General features: G+C 44.5%; 1 protein-coding gene across 1 annotated transcript in view; it reads left to right on the top strand.

Moving 5' to 3' along the window:
* Positions 1 to 20,039, top strand: part of LOC134853847 (dihydrolipoyl dehydrogenase, mitochondrial-like) — a 138,288-nt gene that overhangs the window by 89,887 nt on the left and 28,362 nt on the right. The window lies entirely within an intron of this gene.

Here is a 20,039-nt window from a genome sequence, read left to right on the forward strand (position 1 = left end):
ACATATGACAGCCTACCGCTCACGAGATGGCTAGATAAGTCAGGAAAACCGATAGAGGACTATCCCGAATTACCAATTGAACATGAGACGAAAGAAGTTCTCAAAAGAAGTTTGGGGATGCCAATGAAAATAATGCTCAAACCAAGATAGTGAGGGAAATGCTGAAGGCAAAACGCTACGAACTCGACGAATTGGAAACTGGAATGGTTGCGGTAGGAGAGGATCTAAGGATACTACTCGAGAGATTAGCAGACGACAAACTTGTGGCTCGGAAAGTGGTAAAGACAGACCAGACGTCACCATATTGATAGGAGGGGAAGTGAAACATGACGGAGACTCGATGAAAAGCAGGGAGCCAGAGAATAAGGAGGTTGTGCGGACCCTAGTCGGGAGAATCTCGGAAGAAGTACTCAGGCAGACGACGACACGAAGGAAGTGAGTGTAGTTCAAGGAGGAAGTTGGTATTCACCATTATCCCACACAGTTCTTTCTTTATTCTTTAAAATGGCTCTTCTGCGGCGTTATGCTGGGTGAATTTCTAGCCCTTGTGCCTCCTGAGTTGTTGCATTGGATACAACGAAAAAATAGAGGTAGATTCGGACGAAAAAGTCTTTCAGCGAGGAAGACTGGAATGATCCAGAGCAAAACGAGGTACCAAAATGGACGGAACCAGATCTACAAATGACGAAAGAAACCAGAAAAGTTGGGCGTAGGATGAGATGCAACAGGTATGGTATGACTTCTTGATAGACAAGATACAGCCAGAAGAGATGGGGAGAGAGTTGGTGAACGTGGGTGATCTGGTAGCCAATGAAGAATGGCAGATCATAATCGACAGTGAGCACTCCTTGCAAGAAGAATACACCATGTCAGAAAGAGAAATGGACCTAGATTGAAAAAGCGAGATTGAAAGAAGGGAAAACACGAAACTGAGGATACAATTGAATCTTGTAAAGGATTGATGGTGCTAAAACAGAATAAAAATGCATGTTTTCAACGTCTAAAATGCGATTACACGCAAGTGGATGGATGAGAGGCTCGCGGTTATGCTCAATGCCATCCTGCAACTGGAGGTGCAAGGAGAATGCAGGGAGTTAGCGACTGAAGCCGTGTTAATGGTGGGTTCCAACGACTTATGGCACAAGCGCTGACAAGCATAACGAAGAAAAACGGCAACTTGGTAATGAGCTACGTAGATGACGTGGTGATTGCAACAACTACCCTGGAGGACCACATTGAACGCAAAGACGAGGTGTTCGCTTGCATGAAGAGAGCAGGAGTGAAATGCAAGCCATCGAAGTGTGAGATTCTTAAGGACTCGAAGTTTGAGATTATTACGGACCTAATCTACTTGTGAGATTAAATACTTGGGGAGAATGGTGGATGAACATGGCATTAGACCAGACCCAGACTCTGTAGAGGCAGTACTGACTTAGAAATTGCCACAAACGGAACACCAGTTGATGAGCTTCTTGGGTTTTACTACAGGGAGTTCATCAAGGGCTAAGGGTTCATGTGGATGTGGTTGTTGATCCAGTTCTGTTTCGAGTACAGCCGGCCTTACTACCGGAAATTATTCGATAAGTTTATCACAGCAATTAGGCTATTTGTGAATGGAGTGCGAACGCCACGTGCGTAATCGGCACAATTTATGAATTTCGACTAAATCTTTTATTTCAATACATATTATAGTTTTTTGTCGTGTGGAGTTACGTGTTCTTTTTTATTGAAGAAACGTAATATGTATTGAGTTTACTTAACAATCAAATCTCTAATCAGCTCTTTTTAATCCTTATCACATCCATGTCTTGGATTTTGACTGGAATATGCTATGAAGGGACTGTTGACTGTAACCTCGGTTACTATGATAATTTTGACCTGAATATTTTCTCAGCCTTATTAGCCTAATTTCTCAATCATTATCTTCTCAATCTTATTGGCTTGATTCTCAACCATCTGATTCTTCAATTTTATTCGCATTATACTTGAGTTTTATGGGTGGTTTTTACTAAAGATTATCTAGCTGCGTCGCAAAGAAAAATATTTCCATTTTCAGTGAAAATGCTTCGAGCTCATACCTCAACGAAATCCGCGATAAGAACTGCTGCTGCTCAGGTAAAGCCGCGCCGGTAAAGTTGTACAGCACCGAGGGACGGTATGCAACAGCACTTTATACTGTGGCTGCTGGTCAGCAGAAACTGGCAGACGCCGAGAAAGACATGAAAGTGATCAAGAAGTTGCTGGAGACGAATAAAGATTTCAAGTATGAAACAATACCCATACAGTAGCTTGTTACGATTTTTAGAGCCTGAATCGAAGAAAAGCAGCATAGGCAGATCGATTCTGGAAGTATGTGCCAGCAGCGTTCAGAAAACCCGCACTCGACGAGTTAAACAAGCGCTTGAGGAACATCGACTACACGCAAGTGGATGAGAGGCTCGCGGTTATGCTCAATGCAATCCTGCAACTGGAGGCGCACAGAGAGTGCAGGGAGTCAGCGACTGAAGCCGTGTTAATGGTGGGTTCCAACGACTTATGGCACAAGCGCTGACAAGCATAACGAAGAAAAACGGCAACTTGGTAATGAGCTACGTAGATGACGTGGTGATTGCAACAACTACCCTGGAGGACCACATTGAACGCAAAGACGAGGTGTTCGCTTGCATGAAGAGAGCAGGAGTGAAATGCAAGCCATCGAAGTGTGAGATTCTTAAGGACTCGAAGTGTGAGATTCTTAAGGACCTAATCTACTTGTGAGATTAAATACTTGGGGAGAATGGTGGATGAACATGGCATTAGACCAGACCCAGACTCTGTAGAGGCAGTACTGACTTAGAAATCGCCACAAACGGAACACCAGTTGATGAGCTTCTTGGGTTTTACTACAGGGAGTTCATCAAGGGCTAAGGTTTCATGAGGCACAAGCGCAAGCAATTCACGTAGAATAACGCGGCAGAAGAGTCATTTCAAAGAAATAAGAAAGAACAGTGTGAAGCAACTGTGCTAGGCATGCCGACAGAAAAAGGAAAGTACGTGCTGGATACCGATGCATCGGTAGTAGCGATATCTGGCATACACCATCAAGAAAAAGATTGGAACGTAAAGACAGTGTTGAAACCGTTCGCCTACAGGAAAAAATCTTGAGTTATACGGAAATGAAGTACACGGCACCCAAATGTTTGCGGTCGTCACTTTTGTGGAGAAAAACAGGACATACCTGGGTAGCGAACCATTAAAGCTACGGGTCGACATTAGAGCACTCAGTTGGTTGAAAACGTACTCAATGGACCAGAGTTACATCGGGAGATGGATAGTGCGGCTGGATGGTTACAACATGATCTTTGAACACACAACGAGGGACAAGCATCAAAATGCTGACAGCTTGAGCAGGAAGACGGGATTCTACGAGAGATAGGAGCAAAGGGAGGCTGATAGACCGGAGATCAAAGATGGGTTTTGTCTTATGGATAAGGAAACATATGACAGCCTACCGCTCACGAGATGGCTAGATAAGTCAGGAAAACCGATAGAGGACTATCCCGAATTACCAATTGAACATGAGACGAAAGAAGTTCTCAAAAGAAGTTTGGGGATGCCAATGAAAATAATGCTCAAACCAAGATAGTGAGGGAAATGCTGAAGGCAAAACGCTACGAACTCGACGAATTGGAAACTGGAATGGTTGCGGTAGGAGAGGATCTAAGGATACTACTCGAGAGATTAGCAGACGACAAACTTGTGGCTCGGAAAGTGGTAAAGACAGACCAGACGTCACCATATTGATAGGAGGGGAAGTGAAACATGACGGAGACTCGATGAAAAGCAGGGAGCCAGAGAATAAGGAGGTTGTGCGGACCCTAGTCGGGAGAATCTCGGAAGAAGTACTCAGGCAGACGACGACACGAAGGAGTGAGTGTCGTTCAAGGAGGAAGTTGGTATTCACCATTATCCCACACAGTTCTTTCTTTATTCTTTGAAATGGCTCTTCTGCGGCGTTATGCCACGTGAATTTCTTGCCTTTGCGCCTCCTGAGTTGTTGCATTGGATACAACGAAAAAATAGAGGTAGATTCGGACGAAAAGTCTTTCGGTGAAGAAAACGATCCAGAGCAAAACGAGGTACTAAAATGGACGGAACCAGATCTACAAATGACGAAAGAAACCAGAAAAGTTGTGCGTAGGATGTGATTCAACACGTATGGTATGATTTCTCATACTAGAGGAAGAAAGACCCACACTAGAGGAATTGGAAGTGGGTAAACCAATATTACCAGAAACTGAACACTTAAGCCGAAAAGTAACAGACGAACAGCTCGAAGCCATCAAGGATGTTCTAGATAGGAATCAGGATGTTTTTTCGAGACATAAGGCAGTCAAGGACCGATGCTGTAAATTCGTTGAACATGAAATAGAACTAGAGGAGTTGGCGGTACCACACAGGGAGGGGGCGAGGCGTATAACGCCAAACAAATCGGATGCATGTAGCAAATAGATTGAGACTCTTCTAGAGTATGACATGATAGAATCATCCAAATCACCGTGGGCGTGTGGAGTAGTGATGGCTAAAAATAATGGAGACCAACTTAGGTTTTGCTGTGACTTTCGATATCAGAACATGAGAGTCTTTCAAAACTAGGTGACGCCAAATTGTTTATCACTCTTGATCTAGGGCCAGCTTTTTGGCAGGTACCACTGAGCAAACAGGACAGGGACAAGACGGGTTTTGCAGGCGAGCTGGGATTGTTTCAATGGAAAAGGATGCTCTTTGGCCTTTGCAATGCAATAGCTACCTTCCAACGACTTATGGCACAAGCGCTGACAAGCGCAACGAAGAAAAACGGCAATTTGGTAATGTGCTACGTAGATGACGTGGTGATTGCAACAACTACCTTGGAGGACCACATTGAACAAAAAAGCGAGGTGTTTGCTGGCATGAAGAGAGCAGGAGTGAAATGCAAGCCATCGAAAAGTGAGATTCTTAAGGACTCGAATAAATACCTGGGGAGAATGGTGGATGACCAGACCCAAACGCGGTAGAGGCAGTACCGACTTGGAAATTGCCAAGAACGGAACACCAGTTGATGAGCTTCTTGGGTTTTGCAAATTACTATTGGGTTTTGCGAGTTCATCAAGGGCTATGCGGACAAAGTATATCCAATGCAGCAACTCATGAGGCACAAGCACAAGAAATTCACGTGAAAATAACGCGGCAGAAGAGTTATTTCAAAGAATAAAGAAAGAACTGTGTGAAGCACCTTTGCTAGGCATGCTGACAGAAAAAGGAAAGTACGTGCTTGATACCGATGCATCGGTAGTAGCGATCTCTGGCATACACCATCAAGAACAAGATTGGAACGTAAAGACAGTGTTGAGACCGACCGCCTACGGGAGCAAAGTCTTGAGTTATACGGAAATAAAGTACGGGGCGTCCAAAGCGGAGATGTTTGCGGTCGTCATTTTTGTGGAGAAGTACAAGACATACCTGGGTAGCGAACCATTAAAGCTACGGTTCGACAACAGAGCACTCAGTTGCTTGAAAACGTACTCAATGGACCAGATTTACAAAGGTGAAGGTAGGAGAGGATCTAAGGATACTCTTCGAGAGAAAAGCAGACAACAACCCTGTGGTCTCGGAAAGTGGTAAAGACAGACCAGAAGTCACCATATTGAAGAGAGGGGAAGTGAAAAATGACGGAGGCTCGATGAAAAGCAGGGAGCCAGAGAATAAGGAGGTTGTGCGGACCCTAGTCGAGAGAATCTTGGAAGAAGTACTCAGGCGGACGACGATACGAAGGAAGAGAGTGCCGTTCAAGGAGGAAGTTGGTATTCACCATTCTCCCACACAGTTTTTTCTTTATTCTTTGAAATGGCTCTTCTGCCGCGTTATTCCACGTGAATTTTTTGCCCTTGTGCCTCATGAGTTGTTGGATTGGATACAACGAAAAAATTGAGGTAGATTCGGATGAATGATTTTTGGCCGAGAAAGATTGGAATGATCCAGAGCAAAACGAGGTACCAAAGTGGACGGAACCAGATCTACAAATGACGAAAGAAACCAGAAATCTTGGGCGTAGGATGAGATACAACAGGTATGATGATGACTACTTGATTGACAAGATCTAGCCTGAAGAGATAGGAAAAATATGGTGAACGTGGGTGAGCCTGTAGCCAATGAGGAATGGCAGATCATTAACGACAGTGAGCACTCCTTGCAAGAAATTTACACCATGCCAGAAAAAGAAATGGACCTAGAAAAAAGCGAGATTGAAAGAAGGGAAAACACGAAACTGAGGATACTGGAGTGGATGCATAACCTTGGGGCTGACGAGAAGGAGGCGCAAAGCATCCAGCAAGTCGACGTAACTGCAAAGAAACGTGTGAAATCAAAAACCCGTTGTTCGGTCGATAAATTTTTTGTCCGGGGAGTGGGGGTAGGACTTACTCACACCGAAAACTTAATGATAAAGAAGCTTAGGGAAGTGAGAGAGACCAACGGCCGAGCTGGATCAGGAGGGGGCTGAGCCTACCAAAGGAAGAAATTTCAAGACTAAGTTCGAGATTCCGAATGACTTTTGGAAAACATCCTGATCACAGACAGCGACTTCAACTTGTCAGATAAGACCAGCGCGATCTGCATAACAGCGGACATGAGCTTCAATACTAGACTGGCAGCCGAATTCAAAAGAGAATACCAGAACGTGGAGTTTCTGCTCAGACAGAGACCAGGGTTGGGGGGAATGGCAGCACACCCTTCTTCAGTTTCACAAGTTCCCGGTAAATACCTGTGCTTTTTGCTGACGAAAGTCAGTGAGAGAAACATGATAGACCCCGAGCATGTGGTTTTGGCACTATCAAGATTGAGCGAATTCCTGGTCAAAGAGGGATACGAGAGGTTTCAATACCGGTCTACAATCCGGACTGGGGCAGATTGAACCTAGGGAATTATACGCTATCCTACACGTGGTCTTTCCGTAAACGGAAAGAATGGCACATCTACACAAGAAGTTTTACTTGAGTATCGCCTAAGCTTTGGATGGACGTGAGGGTCTCCAGTTCGGGGACATAAAGGTCTTGAGCTAGGTAAAAGGGGAACACGAGTCAGGTAGATGGATTTTAACGTAATCGGCATGACAACCGAATCTTATAAAGGATTGATGTTGCTAAAACAAATTAAATATGCAAATTTTAACGTCCAAATTGATTCCTTTAACTGCAGTTGTTAGGATAGTGTTTTAAAGGTATTAAGTGGGGAAGTCTAGGTTAGAAACGAGTGGGAAATTTCTTGGTTTAAAACTGATTTATATTTTCAGATTGATTTGAAAACTGAAACGACAACTAAATCACAGTTGCTCGAATGAGAGAAAGAAGTAACCTTCAATTATTTCTTCATTGGTGGTGCCAGAGAAGGAAAATTCTTGAGTGTTAATCTGGGAAAGGTATTTCCGGAGTTTGACTAGGTAAGGTACTTCTCGAGTTTGACCAGGTAAGGTACTTTTTGAGTTGGTGGTTCGTGAGATCTCTTGAGATAAAGAAAAGCAGCATAGGCAGATCGATTCTGGAAGTATGTGCCAGCAGCGTTCAGAAAACCCGCACTCGACGAGTTATACAAGCGCTTGAGGAACATCGACTACACGCAAGTGGATGAGAGGCTCGCGGTTATGCTCAATGCAATCCTGCAACTGGAGGCGCACAGAGAGTGCAGGGAGTCAGCGACTGAAGCCGTGTTAATGGTGGGTTCCAACGACTTATGGCACAAGCGCTGACAAGCATAACGAAGAAAAACGGCAACTTGGTAATGAGCTACGTAGATGACGTGGTGATTGCAACAACTACCCTGGAGGACCACATTGAACGCAAAGACGAGGTGTTCGCTTGCATGAAGAGAGCAGGAGTGAAATGCAAGCCATCGAAGTGTGAGATTCTTAAGGACTCGAAGTGTGAGATTCTTAAGGACCTAATCTACTTGTGAGATTAAATACTTGGGGAGAATGGTGGATGAACATGGCATTAGACCAGACCCAGACTCTGTAGAGGCAGTACTGACTTAGAAATTGCCACAAACGGAACACCAGTTGATGAGCTTCTTGGGTTTTACTACAGGGAGTTCATCAAGGGCTAAGGGTTCATGAGGCACAAGCGCAAGCAATTCACGTAGAATAACGCGGCAGAAGAGTCATTTCAAAGAAATAAGAAAGAACAGTGTGAAGCAACTGTGCTAGGCATGCCGACAGAAAAAGGAAAGTACGTGCTGGATACCGATGCATCGGTAGTAGCGATATCTGGCATACACCATCAAGAAAAAGATTGGAACGTAAAGACAGTGTTGAAACCGTTCGCCTACAGGAAAAAATCTTGAGTTATACGGAAATGAAGTACACGGCACCCAAATGTTTGCGGTCGTCACTTTTGTGGAGAAAAACAGGACATACCTGGGTAGCGAGCCATTAAAGCTACGGGTCGACATTAGAGCTCTCAGTTGGTTGAAAACGTACTCAATGGACCAGAGTTACATCGGGAGATGGATAGTGCGGCTGGATGGTTACAACATGATCTTTGAACACACAACGAGGGACAAGCATCAAAATGCTGACAGCTTGAGCAGGAAGACGGGATTCTACGAGAGATAGGAGCAAAGGGAGGCTGATAGACCGGAGATCAAAGATGGGTTTTGTCTTATGGATAAGGAAACATATGACAGCCTACCGCTCACGAGATGGCTAGATAAGTCAGGAAAACCGATAGAGGACTATCCCGAATTACCAATTGAACATGAGACGAAAGAAGTTCTCAAAAGAAGTTTGGGGATGCCAATGAAAATAATGCTCAAACCAAGATAGTGAGGGAAATGCTGAAGGCAAAACGCTACGAACTCGACGAATTGGAAACTGGAATGGTTGCGGTAGGAGAGGATCTAAGGATACTACTCGAGAGATTAGCAGACGACAAACTTGTGGCTCGGAAAGTGGTAAAGACAGACCAGACGTCACCATATTGATAGGAGGGGAAGTGAAACATGACGGAGACTCGATGAAAAGCAGGGAGCCAGAGAATAAGGAGGTTGTGCGGACCCTAGTCGGGAGAATCTCGGAAGAAGTACTCAGGCAGACGACGACACGAAGGAAGTGAGTGTAGTTCAAGGAGGAAGTTGGTATTCACCATTATCCCACACAGTTCTTTCTTTATTCTTTAAAATGGCTCTTCTGCGGCGTTATGCTGGGTGAATTTCTAGCCCTTGTGCCTCCTGAGTTGTTGCATTGGATACAACGAAAAAATAGAGGTAGATTCGGACGAAAAAGTCTTTCAGCGAGGAAGACTGGAATGATCCAGAGCAAAACGAGGTACCAAAATGGACGGAACCAGATCTACAAATGACGAAAGAAACCAGAAAAGTTGGGCGTAGGATGAGATGCAACAGGTATGGTATGACTTCTTGATAGACAAGATACAGCCAGAAGAGATGGGGAGAGAGTTGGTGAACGTGGGTGATCTGGTAGCCAATGAAGAATGGCAGATCATAATCGACAGTGAGCACTCCTTGCAAGAAGAATACACCATGTCAGAAAGAGAAATGGACCTAGATTGAAAAAGCGAGATTGAAAGAAGGGAAAACACGAAACTGAGGATACAATTGAATCTTGTAAAGGATTGATGGTGCTAAAACAGAATAAAAATGCATGTTTTCAACGTCTAAAATGCGATTACACGCAAGTGGATGGATGAGAGGCTCGCGGTTATGCTCAATGCCATCCTGCAACTGGAGGTGCAAGGAGAATGCAGGGAGTTAGCGACTGAAGCCGTGTTAATGGTGGGTTCCAACGACTTATGGCACAAGCGCTGACAAGCATAACGAAGAAAAACGGCAACTTGGTAATGAGCTACGTAGATGACGTGGTGATTGCAACAACTACCCTGGAGGACCACATTGAACGCAAAGACGAGGTGTTCGCTTGCATGAAGAGAGCAGGAGTGAAATGCAAGCCATCGAAGTGTGAGATTCTTAAGGACTCGAAGTTTGAGATTATTACGGACCTAATCTACTTGTGAGATTAAATACTTGGGGAGAATGGTGGATGAACATGGCATTAGACCAGACCCAGACTCTGTAGAGGCAGTACTGACTTAGAAATTGCCACAAACGGAACACCAGTTGATGAGCTTCTTGGGTTTTACTACAGGGAGTTCATCAAGGGCTAAGGGTTCATGTGGATGTGGTTGTTGATCCAGTTCTGTTTCGAGTACAGCCGGCCTTACTACCGGAAATTATTCGATAAGTTTATCACAGCAATTAGGCTATTTGTGAATGGAGTGCGAACGCCACGTGCGTAATCGGCACAATTTATGAATTTCGACTAAATCTTTTATTTCAATACATATTATAGTTTTTTGTCGTGTGGAGTTACGTGTTCTTTTTTATTGAAGAAACGTAATATGTATTGAGTTTACTTAACAATCAAATCTCTAATCAGCTCTTTTTAATCCTTATCACATCCATGTCTTGGATTTTGACTGGAATATGCTATGAAGGGACTGTTGACTGTAACCTCGGTTACTATGATAATTTTGACCTGAATATTTTCTCAGCCTTATTAGCCTAATTTCTCAATCATTATCTTCTCAATCTTATTGGCTTGATTCTCAACCATCTGATTCTTCAATTTTATTCGCATTATACTTGAGTTTTATGGGTGGTTTTTACTAAAGATTATCTAGCTGCGTCGCAAAGAAAAATATTTCCATTTTCAGTGAAAATGCTTCGAGCTCATACCTCAACGAAATCCGCGATAAGAACTGCTGCTGCTCAGGTAAAGCCGCGCCGGTAAAGTTGTACAGCACCGAGGGACGGTATGCAACAGCACTTTATACTGTGGCTGCTGGTCAGCAGAAACTGGCAGACGCCGAGAAAGACATGAAAGTGATCAAGAAGTTGCTGGAGACGAATAAAGATTTCAAGTATGAAACAATACCCATACAGTAGCTTGTTACGATTTTTAGAGCCTGAATCGAAGAAAAGCAGCATAGGCAGATCGATTCTGGAAGTATGTGCCAGCAGCGTTCAGAAAACCCGCACTCGACGAGTTAAACAAGCGCTTGAGGAACATCGACTACACGCAAGTGGATGAGAGGCTCGCGGTTATGCTCAATGCAATCCTGCAACTGGAGGCGCACAGAGAGTGCAGGGAGTCAGCGACTGAAGCCGTGTTAATGGTGGGTTCCAACGACTTATGGCACAAGCGCTGACAAGCATAACGAAGAAAAACGGCAACTTGGTAATGAGCTACGTAGATGACGTGGTGATTGCAACAACTACCCTGGAGGACCACATTGAACGCAAAGACGAGGTGTTCGCTTGCATGAAGAGAGCAGGAGTGAAATGCAAGCCATCGAAGTGTGAGATTCTTAAGGACTCGAAGTGTGAGATTCTTAAGGACCTAATCTACTTGTGAGATTAAATACTTGGGGAGAATGGTGGATGAACATGGCATTAGACCAGACCCAGACTCTGTAGAGGCAGTACTGACTTAGAAATCGCCACAAACGGAACACCAGTTGATGAGCTTCTTGGGTTTTACTACAGGGAGTTCATCAAGGGCTAAGGTTTCATGAGGCACAAGCGCAAGCAATTCACGTAGAATAACGCGGCAGAAGAGTCATTTCAAAGAAATAAGAAAGAACAGTGTGAAGCAACTGTGCTAGGCATGCCGACAGAAAAAGGAAAGTACGTGCTGGATACCGATGCATCGGTAGTAGCGATATCTGGCATACACCATCAAGAAAAAGATTGGAACGTAAAGACAGTGTTGAAACCGTTCGCCTACAGGAAAAAATCTTGAGTTATACGGAAATGAAGTACACGGCACCCAAATGTTTGCGGTCGTCACTTTTGTGGAGAAAAACAGGACATACCTGGGTAGCGAACCATTAAAGCTACGGGTCGACATTAGAGCACTCAGTTGGTTGAAAACGTACTCAATGGACCAGAGTTACATCGGGAGATGGATAGTGCGGCTGGATGGTTACAACATGATCTTTGAACACACAACGAGGGACAAGCATCAAAATGCTGACAGCTTGAGCAGGAAGACGGGATTCTACGAGAGATAGGAGCAAAGGGAGGCTGATAGACCGGAGATCAAAGATGGGTTTTGTCTTATGGATAAGGAAACATATGACAGCCTACCGCTCACGAGATGGCTAGATAAGTCAGGAAAACCGATAGAGGACTATCCCGAATTACCAATTGAACATGAGACGAAAGAAGTTCTCAAAAGAAGTTTGGGGATGCCAATGAAAATAATGCTCAAACCAAGATAGTGAGGGAAATGCTGAAGGCAAAACGCTACGAACTCGACGAATTGGAAACTGGAATGGTTGCGGTAGGAGAGGATCTAAGGATACTACTCGAGAGATTAGCAGACGACAAACTTGTGGCTCGGAAAGTGGTAAAGACAGACCAGACGTCACCATATTGATAGGAGGGGAAGTGAAACATGACGGAGACTCGATGAAAAGCAGGGAGCCAGAGAATAAGGAGGTTGTGCGGACCCTAGTCGGGAGAATCTCGGAAGAAGTACTCAGGCAGACGACGACACGAAGGAGTGAGTGTCGTTCAAGGAGGAAGTTGGTATTCACCATTATCCCACACAGTTCTTTCTTTATTCTTTGAAATGGCTCTTCTGCGGCGTTATGCCACGTGAATTTCTTGCCTTTGCGCCTCCTGAGTTGTTGCATTGGATACAACGAAAAAATAGAGGTAGATTCGGACGAAAAGTCTTTCGGTGAAGAAAACGATCCAGAGCAAAACGAGGTACTAAAATGGACGGAACCAGATCTACAAATGACGAAAGAAACCAGAAAAGTTGTGCGTAGGATGTGATTCAACACGTATGGTATGATTTCTTGCTGGACAAGATACAGCCAGAAGAGATGGGGAGAGAGTTGGTGAACGTGGGTGATCTGGTAGCCAATGAAGAATGGCAGATCATAAACGACAGTGAGCACTCCTTGCAAGAAGAATACACCATGTCAGAAAGAGAAATGGACCTAGATTGAAAAAGCGAGATTGAAAGAAGGGAAAACACGAAACTGAGGATACAATTGAACCTTGTAAAGGATTGATGGTGCTAAAACAGAATAAAAATGCATGTTTTCAACGTCTAAAATGCGATTACACGCAAGTGGATGGATGAGAGGCTCGCGGTTATGCTCAATGCCATCCTGCAACTGGAGGTGCAGGGGAATGCAGGGAGTCAGCGACTGAAGCCGTGTTAATGGTGGGTTACACCTCGGATGGAATCTCGAATCAGGAGCCTCTGCGTCAGTCTGCGTCAGTGTCTTGTTGAATACTCTTGATATACTTATCACAATCCAGAGGGGGAGGAAGCTAGGATACGCACTGCCCATGAAAACTAGATATGAAATGACTGAAATTTGAAAGAAAATGAAGTTCTTGATTGACCAAATCATAGGGATAAGCTTTGTATCTTGAGAAAATTGAAGAAATTAAGATGTTCATCAGGTCTTGTGAAGTCGCTTAAGTCAGAGACAGACGATGGACTTTCGAGCTGTTTGAATGTTCCAGAAAGACCCACACTAGAGGAATTGGAAATGGATATTATGACTTCATTGCTGATGTATATGCATTTTTATAACGCTGGTGGAGTTACGTGTTCTTTTTTATTGAAGAAACGTAATATGTATTGAGTTTACTTAACAATCAAATCTCTAATCAGCTCTTTTTAATCCTTATCACATCCATGTCTTGGATTTTGACTGGAATATGCTATGAAGGGACTGTTGACTGTAACCTCGGTTACTATGATACTTTTGACCTGATTATTTTCTCAGCCTTATTAGCCTATGTGCCAGTCGGTCATATTTGGAAGTTTGACCTTGAGAAAAGCAAGAGCACTTGATTTTGGGGTGAAATTAAGTTTTTCAAAATTTCGAATGGAGCATGTCATGCACGATTTTCTCGCGATAACTGAAAGTCAAAAAAGAGAAGTCAGAACAATCGAGTGACAATCGCGGGAAAGTTGCTAGGAAAATCAGTGGGAAATTGCTATTCGCAATTTCAGTAGCGATAATAATCTAGAGTAGAGCTGTCCCATCTAGAAGAGAGACGAGCGCATCCCCACGAACTGGATTGTTGTGATTGGAGTATTATTCTAAACTGGACTAGAGTGAACCTTCGGTGGAAAGGTGGACAGCTAGAGTGTCCCAATGGTTCACGAGAACTGACATTCTAGAGTACAAACTTGCTCTTGTTATTAAAACTGACAAACATTAAACTCATTTTAGTTACATTATTTAATTCTCGAGTTGATTACCGACTTGATTACTCCCAGTTCTTGAGCGTGCTACAATGTGAGTACTAATTTAAATTTCTAGAGTGTGTTTTATAATTGTTATGTTGAGGTAAGGCGAGTTTTAGGTTGATCCATCTGAAATGGATCAAAGTTCCACTGTCTAATAAAAAAAAACTTAACGGATTGTTCCGACCCGATTTTTAACGGCGTTCATGTATTTTGGGTATCTAGAGACCTGAGTATGGGGACGTCATTAATTCTAGAGTGGGGGGGATATTTTAGTAGTAGCCTTTAAGCTGTAACGGGTCGTGGTCTCGTGTCACAAGCGAACCGAATTGGCTCCGACTGATTTGAGGTGGAAAAACACAAGAGATAGTGTCCCTGACTCTTGAGCCAATAGTTATAGGGCCTATTTTTCTTAAGCCTCATGTGTGACTGCAGTAGACGAATGTTACATAGTGTTTTTATGGCGCTCCTGGGTGTTTACGACATCAAGACTACGGAGTCGAACCCACTTGAGACAGCTTCGGGCTGAATGCCCATTCTAGAGTACCGGCGGTGCGGTTCGACAGGAACGTGCAAACCTTCCGGTTGTACCGTGATAGCTTTTTAAGAAAACTCGAGAAAACTTCCTGGTACGCTCTCCGAACGAGGCTTAGCTAACCGAGTAAAGGGGGGCAACTAGGGGGACAAAAACACGAGCAAAAAGACAAAAAGCGAAACAAAAACAAAAAAAAAGAATAGAAAAAGGAACAAAAACCATAAAACGAAAAAAGACAGTGACTTTGACACCAGATTAGTTGGATCAAACCTTTATATTAATTAAATAGTATACCCATACTGTTTTACAAGGTCGATCGTTTCGATCAACCTAGTAATTTAACCCAGTAACCTTAATAAAGAGCCCGAGTGTGGGGCGTTGTCAAGGGTTTTCAGATAGCTTGGAACTTAGCTGGACAACAAGGAGACTCGACTGGAAGAGGTGACTGGCCGAGTGGGAAAGTGGTTCAGGAGCACTTGAGCTGAACCAATAGGAGACTCGACTGGAAGAGGTGACCGGCCGAGTGGGAAAGTGGTTCAGGAACACTTGAGCTGAACCATTAGGAGACTGGACTGGAACAGGTGACCAGTCGAGTGGGAAAGCAGCCAAGAAGGATTTGGCAAATCTCGAGTTCGCAAGTTGGGCAGAACGGGTATCGTTAAAATCCAAATTACATTATAGGAGATAAGTGTAAAATTGGATAAGCGAAATCCCCCGGTTTTGAGGAACGTTTTTACTTGAGCAGGCCTGGAGACAGGTCTACGGTTTTCTCTTGAGAGGTTTAGCACCCGGCGCTTAAGGTGATTTTAGGCTTAAGAAGGGGGGCTAAAAAGGGGGGAGGTTAGAAGGGGGGCTGGTTAAGTTAGAGGTTGGCGGTTGTAAATTGTAAAAAGGGGGAAATTTAGAGTAACTAATTAGTCGACATCGTTGACTTAGTTACATTAGACATTAACACGCGTTGGTAATAATAAGTGGATATCGAAATTTGAACTTGAGTTAAAGGAAGGTACCCTGGTCGGATCGGTAGGGGGGAACGGACATAGACAGTTTTTGTGATACCCCATAAGATCGCTAGCAGGGGGGAAGGAAACGCGTGGCAATTAGGTACCAGACATTTTTTTTTGACGAAAGGTAGACATTAGTCACCTTTGGATTTTAGGTGGGCTCATTTTTCAGTTTTTATTACTTTTTCTGGCTTGGATTTTTTGTTGCATTTTGGGGAGGATTTGTGTTTAGTTTTTATACGAACAGGTGATCACAAGATACCTGCACACAGGTTTTGGTCTCAAGTTGCTTGGAACATTGAAATAGAGGTAACTAAAAAGAAAAAAAAAAGGGGGGTCAGCATTTGGCTTTTAAGAGAGGGTTTTTGGCGAAATTTTACTAGAGCTTGAGTGGTGGTACAAGGTACAGTGAATCAAGACGTCCCCATAACGAAGAAGAGAGAGGTCCCACCGCTCAGACACTTGTCAACAGTCTTGGGACAGTGCCAAAGAAGTCCTGGGACAGTGTTGGACCAGAACAGTCTTGATACAGTCTTGGGACAGTGGTCTTGGGACAGTGGTCTTGGGACAGGGTCTTGGGACAGTGGTCTTGGGACAGTGGTCTTGGGACAGGGTCTTGGGACAGTGGTCTTGGGACAGTGGTCTTGGGACAGGGTCTTGGGACAGTGGTCTTGGGGCAAGGGTCTTGGGACAGGGTCTTGGGACAGTGGTCTTGAGACAGTGGTCTTGGGACAAGGGTCTTGGGACAGGGTCTTGGGACAGTGGTCTTGGGACAGTGGTCTTGGGACAAGGGTCTTGGGACAGTGGTCTTGGGACAAGGGTCTTGGGACAAGGGTCTTGGGACAGGGTCTTGGGACAAGGGTCTTGGGACAGTGGTCTTGGGACAGTAGTCTTGGGACACTGGCCTTGGGATAGTAGTCTTGGGACAGTAGTCTTGGGACACTAGCCTTGGGACAGTGGTCTTGGGACACTAGCCTTGGGACACTAGCCTTGGGACAGTAGTCTTGGGACACTAGCCTTGGGACAGTAGTCTTGGGACACTAGCCTTGGGACAGTGGTCTTGGGACACTAGCCTTGGGACACTAGCCTTGGGACACTACTCTCAGATCAGGGGTCTTGGGACACTGACGGAGTACTGGGACATTACCGAACAGTCTTGGGACAGTAAAAGGAAGCCTGGGACGGTACGAAGAAGAGTAGGGACGGTAACTGGAAGTCTTAGGACAGTATAAAAAATGAAGTAAAATTACAACAAGCTGTTTTAAGACAGGATTAAGACAGAACAAGACTAATTGGAACCCGGTACAGTTGGGACCACGAATAAAGAAAATTACTCGAAGATTTTAGAGAATTGGAACAAGGTTTTTATCACGTTGTATATTTTCTTTTAAGAATTTGTTTCCACAAAATTTTTCTTCTTGAATAGAATTGTATATAAAATAATATTGTAAATAAGAGCAATTGTAAATAGAAATAATGAGACGGAGTAGGGTACCGGTGCTTGAAAAAAGGTCAAGTGGATCAAACACGAAGTATAACTCGTCGCTGCGTGGAACGACATCAAGGGGCCCAGGCAGAACAAAAAATAACTTTTCAGTTAGCATGGTCAGCACGAGAAGTGGCGCCGAGAGCAAGACGCGAGAAGATGCGAGGGAAAAACAGGTGGAGCCCACAATCGAAATCGACCTAGAGACACCAGACCAGAGCGTAGATGAAGTGGAAAAAAAGACAACGGAATCCACACCGATGCCCCATATGGAAGATCAAAATCCAAAAACCGTGGAGTTTTCGCCGATAGACGCGTTGGAAGACACAACAGGCAATACCCGAGAAACGGTGAAAGATGACTCTCAAGTAAAGAAGACATCTTTTACAGAAAAGTTGGCGATGATGGTCGGAATGAAATCGAAAGACAACACGGCCGAGGAATCACAGACTGGAAGAGCACGAACATTTGGGACAGTGAGCACAAAGGCGACAGAAGCCGACCCAAAGGAAGAACAAGCCAGAAAGGAAGCGACAGCTGGAAACAAGACAACGGCTGATCATGAAACAGCTACCCTTGAGCTTGGAGACCTGATGACAAAACTAAATCAGATCGACAAGAGACTGAAGTACAGTGAGGAAGACAGAGACTTAATAAGGAAAGAGTTGAAATACAACAAACACGAGTATCTGGATAGTTATTTTAACCTGTAGACAGATAAGAGACTCCAGCAGATGTCGGACAAGGTAGATGCCACCAATGAAGAACGAGATAAGAACATCAAAAAAGATATACAACAGTTGAAAAACCGAAATGATGATGTCAACAGCCAATTAGGTAGCCTGGAAAAGAGAATGGACATAATGAACAGGAATCAGGCCGAAAGTTCGTGTGCAATACAGGCGAAGTTGGATGCAATCTTGAGAAATTCTACCTCACAAGAAAGACCGGCAGCGGATCGCACGCAAGGCACCAGAGTTGACTTTGTGGAACCACAAAGGGGCAAACGGCAATCGACACCGTTGCCCTTAACCCGGGACACGGTGAGCATAGCACCAACAGCCGCTAAAACAATCATGAAGAATGGAACGTCATGTACAACGACTGGCTCGGGGGACTCAACAGCTAGCAGCGACGCAGGTCCGGATGCTATGACATGGGCAAGCACTTGGGAGATGATGAACAGGACTCTAGAGGCCTTCGCCAAGAGGAACACTGACTCGAGCGATAGGAGGGACGGAAAATCAAGAAAAACTTTCAAGAAGCCAAAGGAATTCAAAGACGACTCCGATGGATGCATCGACACTTGGGTGGAAGTGATGAGATTACACCTAGAGCAAGATAACTTAAATGATGAAAGACAAGCATGCACGGCCATACTCAGCAACTTAGAAGGCACGGCATTAAAATGCGTGGTCGCAAAGAAGGAAGAAGAACGCGACACCGCGGACAAGATCTTCGAGATATTACTGAATCGATTCGGGTCAGGCATGAAGGGTCACCAAGCGATGATGCGATTTGAAAAGAGAAGGCAGAGGGACGACGAGTCAATAGATCGGTTCCTAGATGATCTCGAGAGCTTGAGAAGAAGGAGTGACCCAGAGGAGTCGACAAACAGAAGAAACTTCAGCATTGCCTCGAAGTTCATTGATGGGGTAAAAAGTGATGACTTAAGGACAATGTTAGCTACATACTACACATTGTCGAAAGACAGCGCACCAACCCCAGAAGAAATGAGACAGAAATCAAGGGAATACATGCTGATGAAGCCCAAGAAATACTCATATTCGGAAAACAGGAGCACACAGGGGGAAGCCAACCCCAGAGGTCATCATGGTACAAACCTAGAGATGATATGGACAAACGCAGATCATGCGCGAACTGCGGGTCAGCGGACCACCACGTGGCTGACTGCACAACATACAAACAAGGCATGAAGAGCCTAGGATACGCACCGGATGAGGAGGACATGAGCCAGATGGAGGAACACGAGTACTATAATGGCTTAATCATCAAGATAGGCGCTAGATGCTTCTTCTGTAACCAGGAGGGGCACTTCAGAATGGATTGTCCCTTGTTCTGGGAAGCGGTCAAGGACCAGAGTCACCCCAAACATAAGTTGGCATTAGCGGCGGTGCAGAATCAGCGGAACAGGCAAAACGAGTTTGAATCGAGGAACTTAGGAACACCAAGCACGGAATTGCCAACGAAGACAGTGAAAGCTGTAACACATGTTAATGGTGCGATAGAATCCGCGGCAGGGAATTCTCTAGAGATAAATTATGAGAAAGCGGCGACGGAAGCAATTGCCAAAGTGAAACAGGATCTGGCTGCGAAAGAAATAGAGCAACGACTAAAGCTGGAGATCGAAAAACAGAATTTTAACGAAGCATTAACCGGATTGAACCCAACACCAGAGGCTGTACCAGAATCAACAAAGACCGGGAATTGTAACACTGTAAAAATGGTGACAGGTAAGCCTTTTGGCATATCGAAAATCGGGGCAAGAATAATGTCGATAATCACAGTGGGCGGCCATGAGGTAACCAGAAACTTGAGCGAACCGAGCGACCAGACAATAATGCACATTGACGTGTACGCAGATTACTTGAGTTGAATAAGCCCACAAACGACTTCTAGAGCGCTGAGAGCACTACTCATGAGAGGGGGCAGCAAGTCGGTACGTGTTGATAACAGATATAC

The sequence above is a fragment of the Symsagittifera roscoffensis genome, chromosome 9 (genome assembly GCF_963678635.1).
Source record: "Symsagittifera roscoffensis chromosome 9, txSymRosc1.1, whole genome shotgun sequence".
Lineage (NCBI taxonomy): Eukaryota > Metazoa > Xenacoelomorpha > Acoela > Convolutidae > Symsagittifera > Symsagittifera roscoffensis.